The sequence below is a fragment of the Narcine bancroftii genome, chromosome 7 (genome assembly GCF_036971445.1).
Source record: "Narcine bancroftii isolate sNarBan1 chromosome 7, sNarBan1.hap1, whole genome shotgun sequence".
In the NCBI taxonomy this organism is placed as follows: domain Eukaryota; kingdom Metazoa; phylum Chordata; class Chondrichthyes; order Torpediniformes; family Narcinidae; genus Narcine; species Narcine bancroftii.
The window spans coordinates 48,755,332-48,774,346 of record NC_091475.1 but is presented as its reverse complement, the minus strand read 5'-3'; the positions used below and the strand labels follow the sequence as shown (position 1 = coordinate 48,774,346).

Below are 19,015 nucleotides of genomic sequence, written 5' to 3'. Positions count from 1 at the left end.
CTTTTCTCTCAATTAACTTTGTACCCAGATAATTCCCCATATTCCCTTAATCTATCCTATAAAACTTTCAATGACTTTCTTGGTTCTGTTAAATAAATCAACACATCATCAGCAAATAAATTCATCTTAAATTCACCCAGACCCGTTGTAATTTCCTTTATCTCACTATCTTGCCTTATACACTGTGCTAAAGGTTCTATCACCAATGCAAATAATGCAGGTGACAAAGGACAACCTTTCCTAGTTTATCTCTCTAACCTAAAAGATTCAGACAAAAGTTCATTTGTCGCAACTCTAGCCATAGGCTGTTCATATATAGCCTTAATCCAATTTATAAATATTGGTCTAAATCAAAATTTTTCCAATACCTTAAATAAAAAATACCATTCAACTCTATCAAATGCTTTTTCAGCATCAAATGATAAGACTATTGGTAAGTTGGATTTCTCCTGTGAAACATTAATTAAACTAATTAACTTAATTATATTATCCTCCAAATAACAGATTTTAACAAATCCCACTTGGTCAATATGAATTAACTCAGGTAAAAATTGAACTAATCTATTGACTAGAACTTTCGTCACAAGTTTATAATCAACATTTAGCAATAAAATTGGTCTATAAGATCCTGCATTCAAAGGGGCTCTGTCTTTCTTAAGTATAACCATAATAAAAGCTTGTGAAAAAGAATCTGATAAAGATTGTCTCTCTAACTTGTGTTACAGAGTCCAAAGGACCCAAAAAACCATCATCCATAGATATGCACCACAACACAGAGTTACTTAAACAAAAGTAGTTTTTAATTATATTTGAACAAGAAAACAGAATTAAACTTTAACTTTCACCTCCTGATCTATGATTTTACTCTTCTGAATGTTTATTCTATATGGATGCTGCCTTATGGGATTTGTTTCTCCAACATCTACATCATGGTAAATCACTGATGTCTTTTTTGGAACATCAGGGAACAAATCTGTGTATTTGAAAAGTAATTCTTTCAACTGCATCTGCTCTTGTGACTTAAGATGGCCTAACTTTTCTTCCAAATTTTCCAAAATTGCTGAGTTAGACAGGCGCACTGGAACCAATAAACTGGTTGATCGTTTTGAGTTCTGTGTGCCCGATGGAGATGTGGGGGGGCTGGTGGTCATGGTGGGGAGCTGGCTGATGGAGGACCTCAGTTTTCTTCAGGCTGACTTCCAGGTTACCCTCACAAGATTCTGTTTTCATAATCTTATGATCCATTACTTCCTCCACTCTGTCAACAGTAAACACCTCCAATACAGATTGTTCTTCACTACCTTTATTCTCATAATACAGAAGTACTCGGCAAGGGGGGTGTGGCAAGATGGCACAGAGGGCAGACGTGCGATCCCACCCTTCCTCAGCCAGTTTTTTAAGAACCCATTTTTTAAGTTTGTAAAAGTGATTAAAAGTTGTATTTTTATTTTTGGGAACATTAGTGGGTCATAATGGCTGCTAATGTAAAAAAAAACCCCGAAAATGTAACTACAGAAGAAATTACCTTTAAAAAGTTCTGAAGAATTGAGGCCTACCTGTTCAACTGAAGCCACGGACTCATTGTTTGAAACCTCCAAGGTACAGAGAACTCCTGCCAGGCTGAGTATTACACCAGCGCCGATCTTGCCTCCACAAGACGGCACCGGCATGATGACAAGCTCAGCCGGGGTCAAACCGCGTGTCCACAATGTTGGGCGTGTGGGCAACCCAGCTGAGAGAAGAGCACTTGAGCTCAGGCTGCCGTCGGGTGGGCCGGGGACGCGCAGAATGGCGTTGGAAGTCGCTTCTGTGCAGTCCCTGGCCTTACCGGGCATGCGCGGTGCTCCAAGGGTCCATGAGTTAATGGATCGCATGTGGGTGATCATTTAAGATTTCTAATCTTAAATATATATTACACATACATATGCTTAGTATTAGAGGGCTGATATAGTGGATTAGGTTGGTTAAGTTAGTAGGTTAAATAATAAGTTAATGTTTAATTCTGTTTTCTTGTTCAAGTATAATTAAAACTTCTTTCTTTTTTCTTGTTTGGCTTGGCTTTGCAGACGATGCGGGACAGGCAGGCACGGTTGCAGTGGTTGCAAGGGAAAATTGGTTGGTTGGGGTTGGGTGTTGGGTTTTTCCTCCTTTGTCTTTTGTCAGTGAGGTGGGCTCTGCGGTCTTCTTCAAAGGAGGTTCCTGCCCGCTGAACTGTGAGGCGCCAAGATGCATGGTTGGAGGCGATATCAGCCCACTGGTGGTGGTCAATGTGGCAGACACCAAGAGATTTCTTCAAGCAGTCCTTGTACCTCTTCTTTGGTGCACCTCTGTTTCAGTGGCCAGTGGAGAGCTTGCCATAGAACATGATCTTGGGAAGGCAATGGTCCTCCATTCTGGAGACGTGACCCACCCAGCGCAGTTGGGTCTTCAGCAGCATGGATTCGATGCTTGCGGACTCTGCCAGCTCGAGTACTTTGATGTTGGTGATGAAGTCATTCCAATGAATGTTGAGGATGGAGCGGAGACAGCGCTGATGGAAGCGTCCTAGGAGCCGGAGGTGATGCCGGTAGAGGACCCATGATTCGGAGCCAAACAGGAGCTTGGGTATGACAACGGCTCTGTACATGCTGATCTTTGTGTGTTTCTTCAGGTGGTTGTTTTTCCAGACTCTTTTGTGTAGTCTACCAAAGGCGCTATTTGCCTTGGCGAGTCTGTTGTCTATCTCTTTGTCGATCCTTGCATCCGATGAAATGGTGCAGCCGAGGTAGATAAACTGGTTGACCGTTTTGAGTTCTGTGTCCCCGATGGAGATGTGGGGGGGCTGGTGGTAATGGTGGGGAGCTGGCTGATGGAGGACCTCAGTTTTCTTCAGGCTGACTTCCAAGCCAAACATTTTGGCAGTTTCCGCAAAACAGGACGTCAAGCGTTGAAGAGCTGGCTCTGAATGGGCAACTAAAGCGGTATCGTCTGCAAAGAGTAGTACTTTTGTTTAAATAACCCTGTGTTGTGGTGCATATCTATTGCTGCTGGTTTTTGGGGTCCTCTGGACTCCGTAACATTGGAAACTGCCAAAAAGGAATACAAGCTATTACTCCTATCTGTGAGTAGATTCAATTTGCCCTACATGAGGCTATGGACATGCATGTCTCCACAGCAATGGAATGTAGAAATTAAGTGGTTGATCACAGTGAGGTCCTTGCTATTGCAACACACAGATCGAAGGTGCTCAATGAAACAATATCCCAGTCTCCGATTTAGTAGAGGTAGTAAATGACCTATGCAGATTCACAGGTGAATTGTTGCTTCACTGGGAAGAACTGTTTGGGACCCCAAGGAGCAGCGCAGGAGGAGGTACAAGTGCAATTCTTCTTACGGTCACAAAGTGTGACCGTGAGAAGAAGTTTGAAGGGACATGGTTTTTTAAACAAACAATAGCCTTATTTACACAGAGAGGGATTCACCACAGGGAGCACACTCACACATATACATGGAAACAACAAATAAATCATCCCATCCACATTTGACACTGGGTAATCACTGATAATCGCACTTCCCAAAAAAAAACTACTGATAATCGCAACTGCCAATTGTGATACCCCACCCCCTTTTCCTACAACAAGCAGGCACAGCAGACAGATTAGCAAAGGAACAAGTCCAGTCACAATCTACAATGGGTAAGACATGCAAAGTATAGCCTCACCCTCTTTACTGGCATACACCCCTAAACTGGTTCTTCAGCATTTCCCATGGCTCGCAACAAGGACAGGATTTCCCTGATCATCAACTACTACCCACTAGCCTACTTATTCATCATATCATTTTCTAAGTGATCCTACCACCAGACACATCTTCCCTATCCTCTACTCGCTCTCTTTTACAGGGACTGCTCCCTTCATGACTCAGTCATCCACTCCTCCCTTCCCACTACTGCCCTGGCCAGCTATCCCTGTGACCACAGGAGGTCCTCACTCCACTGAATGGAATTGTTTTTCATTGTAATGGTTTTACTCCAGAAGCATCACAGTAGTGAAATACGTCAGTCGCAATATCGACACTGAGAATACCCAGTGATTAAAAAAATTCTCTCAACTGATTTGGATAAGTCATGATAGAAAAAAAGATAATAAAGGACTTGTCTTTTTAATATGTGGAGGTGAATGATTTAACATGCCTGGATAAAATTTTGGGTGTTCTGAAGGTATGTACAAAGGTGAGGAAAACCTTGCATTTGGCACACAGACGTGGATCAATATGTTTCTACCGAATTGTCACCAATTGTATGTTTGACTGCAGACTGGAGACAGGTTGTGGAGGAGGCGAGGGAGATCATCACCGATGCACTAAAAACATGAAAGTAATTAGAAAACGTATGATAATGCAAATGAGATATTGGAAAACTCTGATCTTTGGAGTAAGTATTGAAATTGGGGATCAAATGCATCCAGGGGTGATGATAATATTGCATATTGTTGTGATAATATTTTTGCTAATTGATAATTGTAATGTAATGCTTAATGTATATCAACTCAGAAGGTGGAAGAATGACATACAAACGTTAATAAAAGAGAAGGGATGATTGCCAGTGTGAGAGATGGGAAAATTGATCTAAAATTATGAACATGGAAGAAAGTAAAATTCATCAGTTAATGGCTGTAACCAGTACAAACAGGATGAGCTTGGGGATTAGGATGCAGGAAAGCAGAGTCAGCACGATTAACATAAGAATCTTCTTTGTGACAAGAGCCACCATAAGACTAAGAAAAGGAATGGTAAGGTACAATAGAATGTAGGAAGTTGAGGTAGTCTGGATCAGATAAAGGTCTCCTAGCCCTAGATAGAAGTACCAAGTCCTACATATCTAATTAGTTAACCTTACACAGATTTATACATATTAAATTAGCCAACCCTAGATAGGATAAGTCAACTCTGCATACCAAGAGACTGTAGCCCCGAGAATCAGGAAGGTGTGAATAAGGACAATGACATGATGGGACACCCACAGGATACCCCCTGGTCCTCCAAGTGTACTGAAACTGCACGTAGGCAGGAAGGATTGCCTATGCCAAACCCATCCAGGGGGCAGAAGAATGTAAGGGGGAGGGCACTCTGATACTGAAATTGACTGTATAAAAGTTGGGTGAGCCCCAGTATGTGTGTGTATTCCCAGGGTAAGGGGAAGCACCCAACTTTGCATTGTTGTAAAATAAATGTTCTTTGTTCTCAATTTTTGTCTCGAGCAATTTCTTTAAAGGTACTTCAATTTCTAACAATATTGCCTGTTAGAAACAGAAGTACCTTCACAGAAATTGCTCGAGACAAAAATTGAGAACAAAGAACATTTATTATACAACAATGCAAAGTTGGGTGCTTCCCCTTACCCTGGGAATACACACACACACTGAGGCTCACCCAACTTTTATACAGTCGATTTCAGTATAGGAATACCTTCCCCCTTACATTCTTCTGCCTCCTGGATGAGTTTGGCATTAGGCAATCCTGTCTGCCTACGTGCTGTTTCTGTGAACTTGGAGGACCAGGGGGTATCCTGTAGGTGTCCCAACATGTCATTGTCCTTATTCACACCTTCCTGACTCTCAGGGCTGACTAACTTCTTACATGCAGAACTTGCTAATTCTGTCTAAGGCTACAAGACCCTTATCTTATTCAGACTAACTTTACTTCCTACATTCTATTATCTATTATATATCCTTATCTTATTCATACTGGTGAACTTGCTGATTCTGTCTAAGAGGCTAGAAGACCCTTATCTTATTCAGGCTAACTTTACTTCCTACATTCTAGTATCTATTCTTATCCTATTCATACTGGCTTTATTCATTGCACATATATCTATACTAGTTTCCTCATCTTCATATTTTTATATCAGTTTTACTCATCTCTCACAATCCTCACTTTTCTTTCAGATCAGTGTTACTCATCTCTCACATTGCCCATAATCTCTGTTCATCAAATTTACCTTGTACCCTGAGACCTCCCCATAATCTTCCAGTATAGTCCTCAGCCTGGCCAATGACCCCCCCCCCCCCTCCCCACTCCGGGGTCTGTCTGTCAAATATTCTAACACATCATCAGTGAAAAGGTTGATTTTGTGTTCCACCTGGCGTACCGTGTTAAGTGACAAGAGTTGTCGGCACACCCGTAGGTCATCCCTCTGATCAGGCGAACCTCTGTGGTGTCATCTGCGAACTTGATTATGGAATTTGAACCATATACAGGAACATAGTCAGACATGAAAAGGGAATACAGGAGAGGGCTCAGCACACAGCCCTGGTACACACCAGTGCTTACAGAAGAGAAGAGATTTCCTAATTTTAACAGATTGGGGTCTATTAGTCAGAAAGTCTAAGTCAATTGCAGAGGGATGAGCTGATGCCAAGCTGGTGAAGTTTGACAATCAGTTAGGAGGGAATCACAGTATGAAATGGCAATGAAGAGCATTCTGACATAAGAGTTGGAGCTGTCCATGTGGATCAAGGCAGAATGAAGTGTTGTGGAAATGGCATCCTCAGTCGACCTGTTGATATGGTAAGCAAATTGATGAGAGTCCAGGGTGATTATGGGCAAACAGAATTTCAAATGTGATAGAACCAGTTTCTTAAAGCACTTCACAATAATGGGTGTGAGGCAACTGGACAGAAGCCATTCAGACTCATGGCAGTGGGACACTTCAGCACTGGCACAATGGAGCCAATCTTGAACCTCAAAGGAACAACTGGCTGGACCAGAGATAGATTGAAAATATTCATCAAGACCTTGGTCTTCAGTACAGAATCGAAGCACATGGTCAGGTATAAAATCAAGACCAGCTGCCTTCCCACATTCACCCTACTCGGGGTGGCCCAAATATCAAAGGTGAAAGGTGAGAGAGACAGTCCATTGAGTGGAAGATTCACTGAGTCAGCACCTGTTATGTTCATGCATTTGGAATATTTTTTTTAAATTAACCAATATTTTTTGAGCAGAATGTGGGTGAAAAAAAATTGTGGATTAAAAAAAGGTCACATTCGTGGATTCCACGTGTTAATAGTTACATATTAGATCAGCGTGATAACAATTCAATGAGGAATTTTGGGCTAAAATGGCTCAATGATGTTATGAAAACTGTTCTTTTCAGTGTACTTACTTCATCCTGGTGCAAGCTTATTCATAAAGTCCTCACATGATTAAAACTGGGGGGTGTCTCCCCACAGCCTGTGCTTCGACCTTCTGCCTATCTCCTTGTTTCAATGAATGCTGAATTTTACTTCTCAAAAATGTGTAGAGTAAGTTTATTATTCTGAAATGGAGGGGTGGTGAATCTTTAAGTGGCCTGCCTCTGTTAATTCTCATTGCAGCCAATAATTTGTTTTTGTATACCTCACTGAGGCATTCTTTTACTCTGCTTTCCAGAACATCGCTGAAAATTTTATCAAGGATTAGTCATGTTCATCTTCTCTTCAATCTCTCTCAAACTATTTTGAGGGAATGGTGGTATTCTTTGTGTAACCTTCACATTGTGAACTAGAGTTGCAAGTTACATTCCAGGATATTTAAAAATACTCATCTGACTCACTAATATCTTTTTGGGAGTGTGGAGAGTGAAATCTGCTGGCCTTATCTGATCTGACCAATGTTCAACTCTCGATTTGCTCCCTTGTTCTCTGAAATAGCTTTGCCACTGGCACCTTTTTTGACAACTCTGCAGCATGACTAATTTCCTCAGTTCTTGCTACCCTGTGTTGATGATCTGAAAGGGGCTCAAGAGGCAGCCAACATCAAAAAAGACCCCTATCACTCTGGATATAATGGCTTCCACTCAGAAGAAGGACCATAAACTCATTCTCATCATGGCCTTTAAGGCATTTGACAGCATCACTCATGATAGGTTGATGCAGGAAGTGCAGATCCATGGGATCTACAGCAAGTTGATAGTTTGGATACAAAATGGGCTGGGCCATAAAAGATGGAGGATGGTGATAGAAGGCTGTTATTGATGCTGGAGGCTTATGACCCATGTTGTTCTATTAGGATCAGTGTTGGGACCCCTGTTGATTATTATATACTGTTCAAAAATGAAAAATTTAGGTGGGTGGGTCAGTGAATCTGCAAACAAATGTGGGTGGGACATTTTGAGATGGTGGACTGTTTCCAAGCTCTGACTCCAAGAATAACAAATTCTTGTTATTAGCTATTGTTTGTAATCTCGTACTGGTTCCTCCCAAACTTATGATGATCTTGAAATGTTTGCGCAGTACTCTGCTGTAGAGTGTCGCAACACCCATCAAGTTACACCAGGTTTCTTGTGTGCTGTCAGTAAAGCTTTTGTGAAGTCAAAGGAAGCCCCACAGTTCAGTCAATTTTGTTCACAATAAGGCCAGCAGTTAAAGCATTTTAACTATTTGCCAAAGAAATAGCCACAGAGAAGAGTGTTGGACAAGCAAATGCTTGGTCATGAATAGCTATTCTTGAGGTCTGCTGAACTATTGCAGAGGCCAAAACTATTGCAGTTTTCTGTTGGGTTTAATTCATTGCCATGTCTGGAAATGGCACTCTCAACGACATGAGGCTGCAGCTGTGCTTCCTCTCCAAATCAACCTGGAAGGTGATACAATTAAATGTAGTTTAAAGCCAAATCCATTATGGGTAGCATAGCAGTGACACCAGTGCTATGCAAAAAATATACTTGCATGCTTTTTTAAACCAAAAAAATGTTCATTCTTTACCAACAATTATACTGGTGTTAGAAATTGAAGTACCTTTAAAGAAATTGCTCGAGACAAAAATTGAGAACAAAGAACATTTATTTTACAACAATGCAAAGTTGGGTGCTTCCCCTTACCCTGGGAATACACACACATACTGGGGCTCACCCAACTTTTATACAGTCAATTTCAGTATCAGAGTGCCCTCCCCCTTACATTCTTCTGCCCCCTGGATGGGTTTGGCATAGGCAATCCTTCCTGCCTACGTGCAGTTTCAGTACACTTGGAGGACCAGGGGGTATCCTGTGGGTGTCCCATCATGTCATTGTCCTTATTCACACCTTCCTGATTCTCGGGGTTACAGTCTCTTGGTATGCAGAGTTGACTCATCCTATCTAGGGTTGGCTAATTTAATATGTATAAATCTGTGTAAGGTTAGCTAATTAGATATGTAGGACTTGGTACTTCTATCTAGGGCTAGGAGACCTTTATCTGATCCAGACTACCTCAACTTCCTACATTCTATTGTACCTTACCATTCCTTATGGTGGCTCTTGTCACAAAGAAGATTCTTATGTTAATCGTGCTGACTCTGCTTTCCTGCATCCTAATCCCCAAGCTCATCCTGTTTGTACTGGTTACAGCCATTAACTGATGAATTTTACTTTCTTCCATGTTCATAATTTTAGATCAATTTTCCCATCTCTCACAATATCAACAGAGAAGTCAATTTAAATGGCCACAAGAAGGCATTAAATATCTAGGGATAAAAGTAGACAAAGATTTATGTAACTTATACAAACTTAATTATCTTCCTTTGCTCCAGAAGATTTAGGAGGACCTTGCTAAATGGAGGACTTTTCCCATAACACAGAGTTAACTGTCAGAATGAAGGTGATGCCAAAGCTCCTGTATCTTTTTAAATTGTTACTCATTTCATTGCCCCTGGATTTTTTTTATATAAAGATGCTCAACAAATGTGTCAGTAGGTTCCTGTGGAATGGAATCTCCATGGAAAAATTGACCTGGGACTATAATTTGAGGAATTTAAAATTATTGAATTTCAAAAAATATTACTGGGCAGCTCAGGCAAGGTTTATCACCTCACTCTGAGGGAGGGGGCTGTAATGGAGGATTTAAACTGTTTTTTTTTTAACTTTTGCAGCCTTTGCTTCTGCAAGGCTGAGAATCTGCTTGTTTTTTTAGAATCAGCAGACATAATCTAATTTATACCCAGGATGGATATGAATTGAATTAGTAGACACACCTAAATTCCACCATGAGGCCCAGGATACAGTTGACACTATGAGGCCCAGGATGCATATGAATTAGTAGACACACCTAAATTCCACCATGGGGCCCAGAGATGCAGTTTTCTTTTGTTGGTCGCAGACTGTCAGGAAACCTTGAAGATAATTAAATCATTTATTCAAAGAGATAAGATCTGAAGTAAAACAACTTTTGGGTAATAGAAGCCATGGTCCCACTGCTGAAGTTTGAGACTCTCCAAGAGGTGGCAACATCTCTCATCAAGAAGAACTTCAAGAGTCCAACTAACGTCCCGGTCGAGGGAGGTGGAGAAGTTGCTACCGGCTCCCCGACAACCTACTACAAGTGTGCAGTCGTTGCCTCGCTTCGGCAGTTGGGACCAGTTCAGGCGTTGATAAGTATAATTGGGTGTGAATTCAGCTTTAGATTTAGTAATAAAGACTTGTATAAACTGAACTGCTCTCGGTGTGTGTGTCTATTTTCTTTCGGTAGCTCAAACACTGACCAATCTAAAACGAACAAAGTGAGAGGTACAAGTTTACCCAAGTCAGGGGCCCCCTCCTGGGCACAAATTGGACTACATGCAGAAGATGAGAGCAGAATTTATTATACACTAAATTACAATACAATTGTAATCATACAAAATGGTTGGAACCAGGCCCATTTAGGAGAAACTTTTCTTTGGAGAACTGGTCATTTTAAAAAAAACAGCCCAGTATTAACAGCAAATCGCTTGTAACGGTATTTAAAATACAACAAACAACAAAGTTAAGGCTTTTTAAGCATTAAAATATTTAATTCTCACCAAAAAATGCTGGTCACTGCCGATCACCAACACTTCCCCACTGAGGCCCCACTCATGCCAGGAGCCCGAGAGTCCCGCTCCTGCCAAGAAGCTTGAGGTCCACTGCTGCCACCACCGCCATGATCCCAAGGCCCCCAGTCACTTCGGCTCCAAAAAAAATTCGGATAACTGAAGATTTTGGAGAATCCGATTTTGGATAATCGGAATCGTACTGTAATTTCAAAGAAAATATAATGCCATACTAAAGCATATACTTCAATTATGGCAAAGAATAAATCAACACATTAAATAGAAGGTGGGGATATCTCCTAAAACGCCTCTGACCCAGAACAACTTAATACCCTTGACTCTGGGTAATAAAATCCTGAACACCTGGTCCCAGAAAGGGATCAGGTGTATTAAGGATTGTTACAAATAAAGGCTGCTCATGTCATTTGAGCAGTTGAGGAACAAGTATGATTTGTCTAAGAACATTTTTCTGCTATCTGCAAATAAGAGCTTTCTTAAGGGAAAAATTAGGACTGTCTATGACCCTACCTAAATGTAGTAATATGGAGATTCTAATTCTACATGAGTATGTTTGTAAATTTATTTCTAAGATGTATTACATATTCTGAAGTGAGGGTGCGGTTGGACTTACACAGGTCAAGGGAGTGATAGGAGTCAGACTTGCGCACAACAGCCAATGAAGCGTGGTGGCAAGACCTGTGTCTGGACAGTGTAATTGGGGTCATTGCACCAGCTGTATAACACACCACAAAAATTCTATAAATCAAAGCCAGAAATTTTGGAAATGTGCTTTAGGTGTGGTGTGGAGATTGGAACCTTTGTCCATTCCACCTGGCTATGTACAAAGGTGAGATCCTTGTGGGTGGACCTGGGGGATATTCTGAAAAAAATTACAAAGGTGGGTTTTCCACAAGATCCAGAGTTGTACCTTCTGGGAGGTATTAGGGATGTGAGTTTTAGAATGTCCAAATATCAAATTCAATTTATGAAGGTTGCCTTGTCAGTAGCCAGGAAGTATATAGCGGTTACATGGAAGTCCAACTCCCAATCAAATTCAGAGTTGCATTCCCCTGGAGAAAATCACGTACAATCCAAGGAAGAAACACAACACATTCATTAGGGTGTGGCAACCTTACTTGAAATATATTGGGCGTACAAATTGATTAGCTCCCCCTCCTCCCCTCCCACACCCCCCCCCCCGCCTTTGAAATAGGTGTACTGTAGCAATTTGTCCCAGCAGGGAAATGAATGCGATCAAAGAAGTGGGACATGGTGCATTTTTTTAAAAATTATTTTTAATTTAAGTTCTTTTTAATTTCTTATCCTCTGTTACTTAGCCTTTGGTTTTTTTTTCACCTAGGCTTTTTTCCTAGTGTTCTATAGGGGATCTTTGACCCCACCGGAATTTGTATCGATGTTCTTTATTTGACTGTATTTTCAGTTGAACGAGGATGGGGCAGTGGGGTATGTTACATGAATGTTAAAAAAAGATTATATTTTTTTGAGTCAATGAAAATTAAAATAAAATATTTTTAAAAAAGGGCACTTAATCCTCAGAAGACCAAGGAGATCTTTGAGGACTTCAAGCATGCTGGAAGCCACACTCACATCCCTATTTACATCAATGGATTTGTGGTGGAACATGCCTCGAGCATCAAATTCCTTGGTCTCCACATTTCTGATGGTTTCACCTGATCCCTAAACTCTTCCATCCTGATCAAAAAGGTGCAACAGCATCTTTATTTCCTGCAGAGCATGAAGAATGTTCACCTCTCTCCCAGGATATTGATGGATTTTTACTGATGTACTGTGGCGGCACACATCCTCATGGCAAACCGGCCCCACTTGTATCGCCACGCGGCGGGGCAGCCATGGGGAAATGGCGTTGTCAGAGGTTTCTCTCGGACTCCAGCCTCCCTTCCAGCGCACACCCTGGGCAGTGATTGTGACATCACAATGCACCAGGTGACTGAGCTCATGTTCCCCTTAAAGGGACGTGCTGAATTTGAATAAAAACAGTTGTTAACGACCTTCGGTGTGGCAGCAGTGATTCCTTTCAGCTCCTGCAAGTGCCACAGTGGTGACCCCAACAGGCCCAGATGACTATCTGGACTTAGCGAACGATGGACGCAGCCAAGGTGAACGCAGTAGCCCTCAAACTTCCTCCCTTCTAGCCCCATCGCCCATGGACGTGGTTCAGGCAGGCGGAGGCACAATTCCACCTCTGCCACATCACAGCCAACGCCACAAATTTTTACCACTTCATGGGTGTGCTGGACCAGGACACAGCGGTGAGGGTAGATGACATCATTCACCAGCCACCAGCAGTGGGCAAGTATACCGCCCTCAAAAATCTACTCCTGGGGAAGTTTGGCCTCACTCCCCAGCAGTGTGCTTCCAGGCTCTTACACCTGGATGGGTTGGAGGATCACAGCCCCTCAGCCCTCATGGATGAAATGCTGGCCCTGGCAGAGGATCATGAATCGTGTTTCCTCTTCTGCCAGATATTCCTTGAACAGATGCCAGAAGATATCCGGCTCCATCTGCCAAAGAGGACTTTTCTGATCCCCGCAAGGCAGCAGTCCGGGCAGATGCCTTCTGACATGCAAAACAGGAGAACGAGGCAGTCCTCAGCCAAGTCTCCAAGCCGGGCCCCGCCGTCCACAGGATACCCCCAAGCACAAGCCAGAAGAAACCCAGTCAACATGGTGATTTTATCCCCAGTGCTGGGGAGTGAAAGCCCGCAAGTCCCGCCAGCCCTGCGACTTCCAGGGAAACGGCCAGGCCAACCGTCGTTGATGACCATGACGTTTGGCCATGTGAACAGCCTCTTTTAATCACTGACAAGTCCACAGGCTGCAGGTTCCTAGTGGACACAGGGGCCGAGCTGAGTGCCCTCCCCTCACAGTGCTGAAAACTCGAACCCGAATCCCCGGTCCAATCCTGCGGGCAACCAATAGTTCCACAATCAAGACCTTTGGCACCCATAGGGCACAGATACAGATCGGGGATGAAAAGTTCACTTGGAGATTCATCCTGGCCTCGGTGGGCACCGCGCTGTTAGGGGCTGATTTCTTAAGGGTTCATGGTCTGATGGTGGAAGTGAGGGGCAGGAGGCTGATCAATGCCCGCACCTTTCGCTCGGTGCGCCTGGACACAGTGGACGATGACAGACCCAAAATCACCACATTAGCCACCACCAGATGAGTTTGCCAAGATCCTCAGTGAGTTCCCTGCCATCCTGGAGTCACGCTTTGACATCGCCTCCCCCCGCCATGGAGTTTTCCATCACAGGCCCCCAGCTGCATGCCAGAGCTAGGCGGCTGCTATCGGAGAAGCTAAAACAGGCAAAGGAAGAATTCTCTAGGCTCCAGGAGCTGGGCATCATTCGGCAGTTGGACAGCGCATGGACAACACCACTGCACATGGTCCCGAAGTCATCAGGGGGTTGGAGGCCCTGCGGAGACTACAGATGGCTAAATGACGCCATAACTCCAGACAGGTACCCCGTCCCCCATATCCTTCACGGCCAACCTCCACGGTGCTTGGTTCTTTTCAAAAGTCGATCTGGTGCACAGATACCACCAGATCCCAGTACACACCGATGTCAGAAAGACTCCCATTATCACCCCTTTTGGCTTGTTAAAATTCCTTCGGATGCCATTCGGGTTGAAGAATGCAGCCCAAACGTTCCAGCGCCTCATGGATGCAGTGGGTAGGGATTTGGACTTTGTCTTTATCTATCTAGATGACATCCTGGTAGCCAGCCACAGCACAAGGCCCATCTCCGTACCCTGTTCACTGGGCTGGCAGAATTCGGCCTCATGGTCAACAAGGCCAAATACCAATTTGGGAAACAGACATTGCAGTTCCTGGGGCACACCATCTCAGCATCTGGGGCAGCTCCGGCACCAGAGAAAGTGGCACCTGTCCAGCGTTTTCCCAAACCCTCCTCCCTCAAGGGCCTGCAGGAATTTGTGGGAATGGTAAATTTTTACTAGAGATTCATCCCCAACGCCACCCGCATCATGCGCCTTCTTTTCGCGCTGATCGCGACGTGACAAAAGAGAAGACCCTGGCCTGGTCGGAGGAGGTGTACGAGGCCTTCACTGCAATGAAATAGGCCCTCGCAGAGTCTACTTTGTTGGTGCACCCGCTCCCGGAAGCGCACAAGGCGCTCTAGGTCGACGCTTCCACCACGGTGATCGGGATAGTACTGAAACAGTGGCTGGACAGGCAGTGGTACCCACTGGCCTTTGTCAATAAGCAGTTGCGGCTGCCGGAGCTTAAATACAGTGCATTCGACTGGAAGCTCCTGGCGCTGTACCTGACCATCTGTCACCTCTGATACTTCTTGAAGAGCAGAATTTTCACCATTTTATCATTCACAAACCCCTCACCCAAGCACTGGCTATGGCCAAGGACCAATGGTCGGCCAGGCAACAGCACCACCTGTCCTATGTGTCCAAATTCACGACAGACATCTGGCACAGGGCGGGCAAGGACAATGTGGTCGCACATGCGCTCTCTCACCCAGCCATCAGCATGCTAGCTCCCGGCCTCAACTATGATCAACTAGCACAGGCCCAGCAGTACAACCTCGAAACTTAAGCTCTCCAGACCGCCATCTCAGATCTCCAATTCAAGGATAGCCAGCTTCCTGACTCCACCCAGCCGCTGCTCTGCAACACCTCCACTGGCTCACCGCGCCCACAGGAGTGGAGGGCAAGGGTTGACAGGTCTAACCATGTTCTCGGCCACCGTCAGTAAAAACTACCATGTGTATGGTGGTGCAGCGATTCGTCTGGCATGGCCTCAAGGAGGTGGCAGCGCTAACCCACAACTGCATCAGGTGCCAGACGTCTAAAGTCCACAGGCAGACGCAGGCCCTTTCAACATTTCAACTCGGCAACGCTGAGGTTCTAGCAAATCCACGTAGATGTCGTGGGCCCCGTGCTGGTGTCCAGGGAATTGCGGTACCTGTTTACCATAGTGGACAGAGCAACCAGGTGGCCGGAAGCCATCCTGGTCCATGAGGCATCAGCGGAGACATGTGCTAGAGCCCTGGTCAGCCAGTGGATCGCTTTTTTGGCGTGCCGGCGCACATCACAAGTGACAGAGGTGCCCAATTTACCTCCGCACTATGGTCGCAGTTGGCAAGGCTTTTAAGGGTAACACTGCACCACACCACGGCCTACCACCCACAGTCTAACGAGTTGATAGAGAGGTTCCACTGACACCTAAAATTCACTCTGATGGCAAGACTTTCCAGCCTTGACTGGGAGGACGAGTTGCTCCAGGTTCTCCTTGGGATTAGAACGGTGCCCAAGGAGAACATGCAAGCCTTGTCAGCAGAAATGGTTTACGGCGCGCCACTCTCCTTGCCTGGTGAACTCTTCGGCCCAGAGGCCAAGACGACGCACAATGAAGATGAGCAGCTTGCGGACCTCCGTAAACAACTGGGCAATCTAACCCCACCACCTCAATTGTACCACAGCACCCGACCATCCCATCGACCAAAAGATCTGGATGTGGCGCAATTTATATTCATCCGGAGAGGACCATAGAGGGCCCTGCTGCAGCACCCATTCGAAGGATGGTACAAGGTTCTCCGGCGGTCGGGTGGGACTTTTACTTTAGGCAGGGAAGAACTGTTTACTGTGGACTGACCACTTAAAAGCTGCTCATTTAGACTTATCACAGCCGGTGCAGAAGGCCACGCCCAAGCACCGGGTCCAGCCGCCAAAGCAACAGGATGCGTAGACGGTTCTGTGGGGGGGGGGGGGTGGTTGTGTGGCAGCGCACATCCTCATGGCGACCCGCCCCGCTTGTATCGCCACGTGGCAGGGCAGCCATGTGGAAATGGTGTCATCAGAGGTTTCTGACTCCAGCATTCCTTCCAGTGCACACCCTGGACAGCGATTATGACATCACAATGCACCAGGTGACTGCTGCCCTTAAAAGGAATAAAAATAGTCATTAATGACCTTTGGTGTGGCAGCAGTGATTCCTTTCAGCTCCTGCAAGCGCCACAGTACCATACTTACCTGTGGCATCTCAGTGTGGCGAGGCAATTGTCTCATATCGAACCATAAATCACTTCAGCAGCAGGTGGTGAAAACTGCCCAATGGATTATCGGCATCCAACTGCCCACCATTGAGAATATCTATCAGGAATGTCGTCTGGGCAGGGCGAAGAGCATCATCAAGGTTGCACCTCACCCTAACTATGGACATTTTACTCTTCTCCCATCTTGTAGGTGCTACAGGAACCTTTGGTCTCGAGAAGAGCTATTTCCACCCCCCACCCCCCACCCGAGGCTGTGATCCTGCTGAACCTTAAATCACAGCGCTGAGAGGTACTGCACTCACATTGTACTGTCAGTACTTTTATAATTGTTTCTTGATGAATGCACTTGTTTTTATTTCCAATGATTTATTTGTATATGGCATTTTTTTTAAAAATCTGGTTGGATATTAATTGTATTTAATTGGCTTTGTATTTTACTGGCACAATAACAATAAAGTTGAATCTAATCTAATTTCATTATGGAAAGAAAACCAGTAAAACCAGTTACCAATTCAATTGGAATCAGATACAAATAGGGAAATGAAACAAAGCGGAGAGATAAAAAAAATCTCAATTATTTACAGCACCCTCCCCTCACATCAATAAACTATAGGGAGTGGAGAGCCCAAAGTTCCTTGGTGTTCACTTAACTAATGACCTATCATATCATGACTATAAGAATGGCAGATGATCACTGGGGTCTCCCTCCACCTCCATACGCATTTGTCGCAATCTGCTAGTGAGAAATGTGAGTTTTAAAATTATGAAAAAATAGAGGGGAGTTCATTCCATTGTGAATTTTGCTGATTCAGCACGGCTAAAGCTGATTGTGAAGAACAACCCCTTATTTGGCATAGACAGTAAAAGACTTAAAAGAAAAACCAGTTAAAGTGGAAGAGAATAGGCAAAAGATAAAGAAGAGTCACAACATGGGGAAAAAGTCAGAAAAAAATCATTGTGGGATGCAAATTCCATGTCTGACTTACTGATATGGTTTGAGTGAAGCAATTGCAATCAAATTTATTGGATTCCCCGACTCCCACTGTACCCACCATTACCCCTTGGAGCCAATGCACTTCCACATCCTCTTTCCCCCTTCTGTACCTCCTCTGTAGTATCCCAGAGTAGTTAATACCCATCCACAAAGAGAAAAAGAACTTCCTTCTCTCCACGCTCCCCTCCGTTAGTTTTCTGACACATTTGCTCACCCATGTGAAACACAAAAGAAGCAGATTCTAGCTCGGGACAATGACCCCACAGGTTATGCATCTGATTGACTGCCCGTACTTCCACACCTGCAGTGTCGGTGTCTGGTATCCACCAGACCAGCTCTCTAGTTCCATCTACTGGCTATTTTGCATTGCCATACATTTTAAATTACAACTGGCTAGTCCATCCCGTGCTGCAAATAACTCAGACATCCCATTTCTGCTGAACGTTCTGCATCCTTTGGGCTATGTTATTCCTCCTCATAAAGGAAAAAAAGGGCCAAGAAAAAGTAAAATTCATTAGTGCAACAGACAGGAAGCTGACTGAGGACATGATTCTTCTTCTTTGGCTTTGCTTCGCGGACGAAGATTTATGGAGGGGTAATGTCCACGTCAGCTGCAGGCTCGTTTGTGACTGACAAGTCCGATGCGGGACAGGCAGACACGGTTGCAGTGGTTGCAAGGGAAAATTGGTGGGTTGGGGTTAGGTGTTGGGTTTTTCCTCCTTTGTCTTTTGTCAGTGAGGTGGGCTCTGCGGTCTTCTTCAAAGGAGGTTGCTGCCCGCTGAACTGTGAGGCGCCAAGATGCACGGTTTGAGGCAATATCAGCCCACTGGCGGTGGTCAATGTGGCAGGCTCCAAGAGATTTCTTTAGGCAGTCCTTGTACCTCTTCTTTGGTGCACCTCTGTCACAGTGGCCAGTGGAGAGCTCGCCATATAACACGATCTTGGGAAGGCGATGGTCCTCCATTCTGGAGACGTGACCTACCCAGCGCAGTTGGATCTTCAGCAGCGTGGATTAGATGCTGTCGGCCTCTGCCATCTCGAGTACTTCGATGTTAGGGATGAATTCGCTCCAATGAATGTTGAGGATGGAGTACTCCAATTAGATATACAGCACTGAAACAGGCCAAATCGACCCTATGAGTCCATGCTACCATTTTACACCCAAT

At 44.5% G+C, this 19,015-nt stretch overlaps 1 long non-coding RNA gene across 1 annotated transcript in view; it reads left to right on the top strand.

Moving 5' to 3' along the window:
• Positions 1 to 12,815: 12,815 nt before the first annotated feature.
• The window catches only part of LOC138738884 (uncharacterized), a 50,371-nt gene continuing 44,171 nt past the window's right edge, over positions 12,816 to 19,015 (top strand). The window contains exon 1 of the long non-coding RNA XR_011341844.1: positions 12,816 to 17,144. This is a non-coding gene — a long non-coding RNA (uncharacterized lncRNA). The remainder of the gene's footprint in view (positions 17,145 to 19,015) is intronic.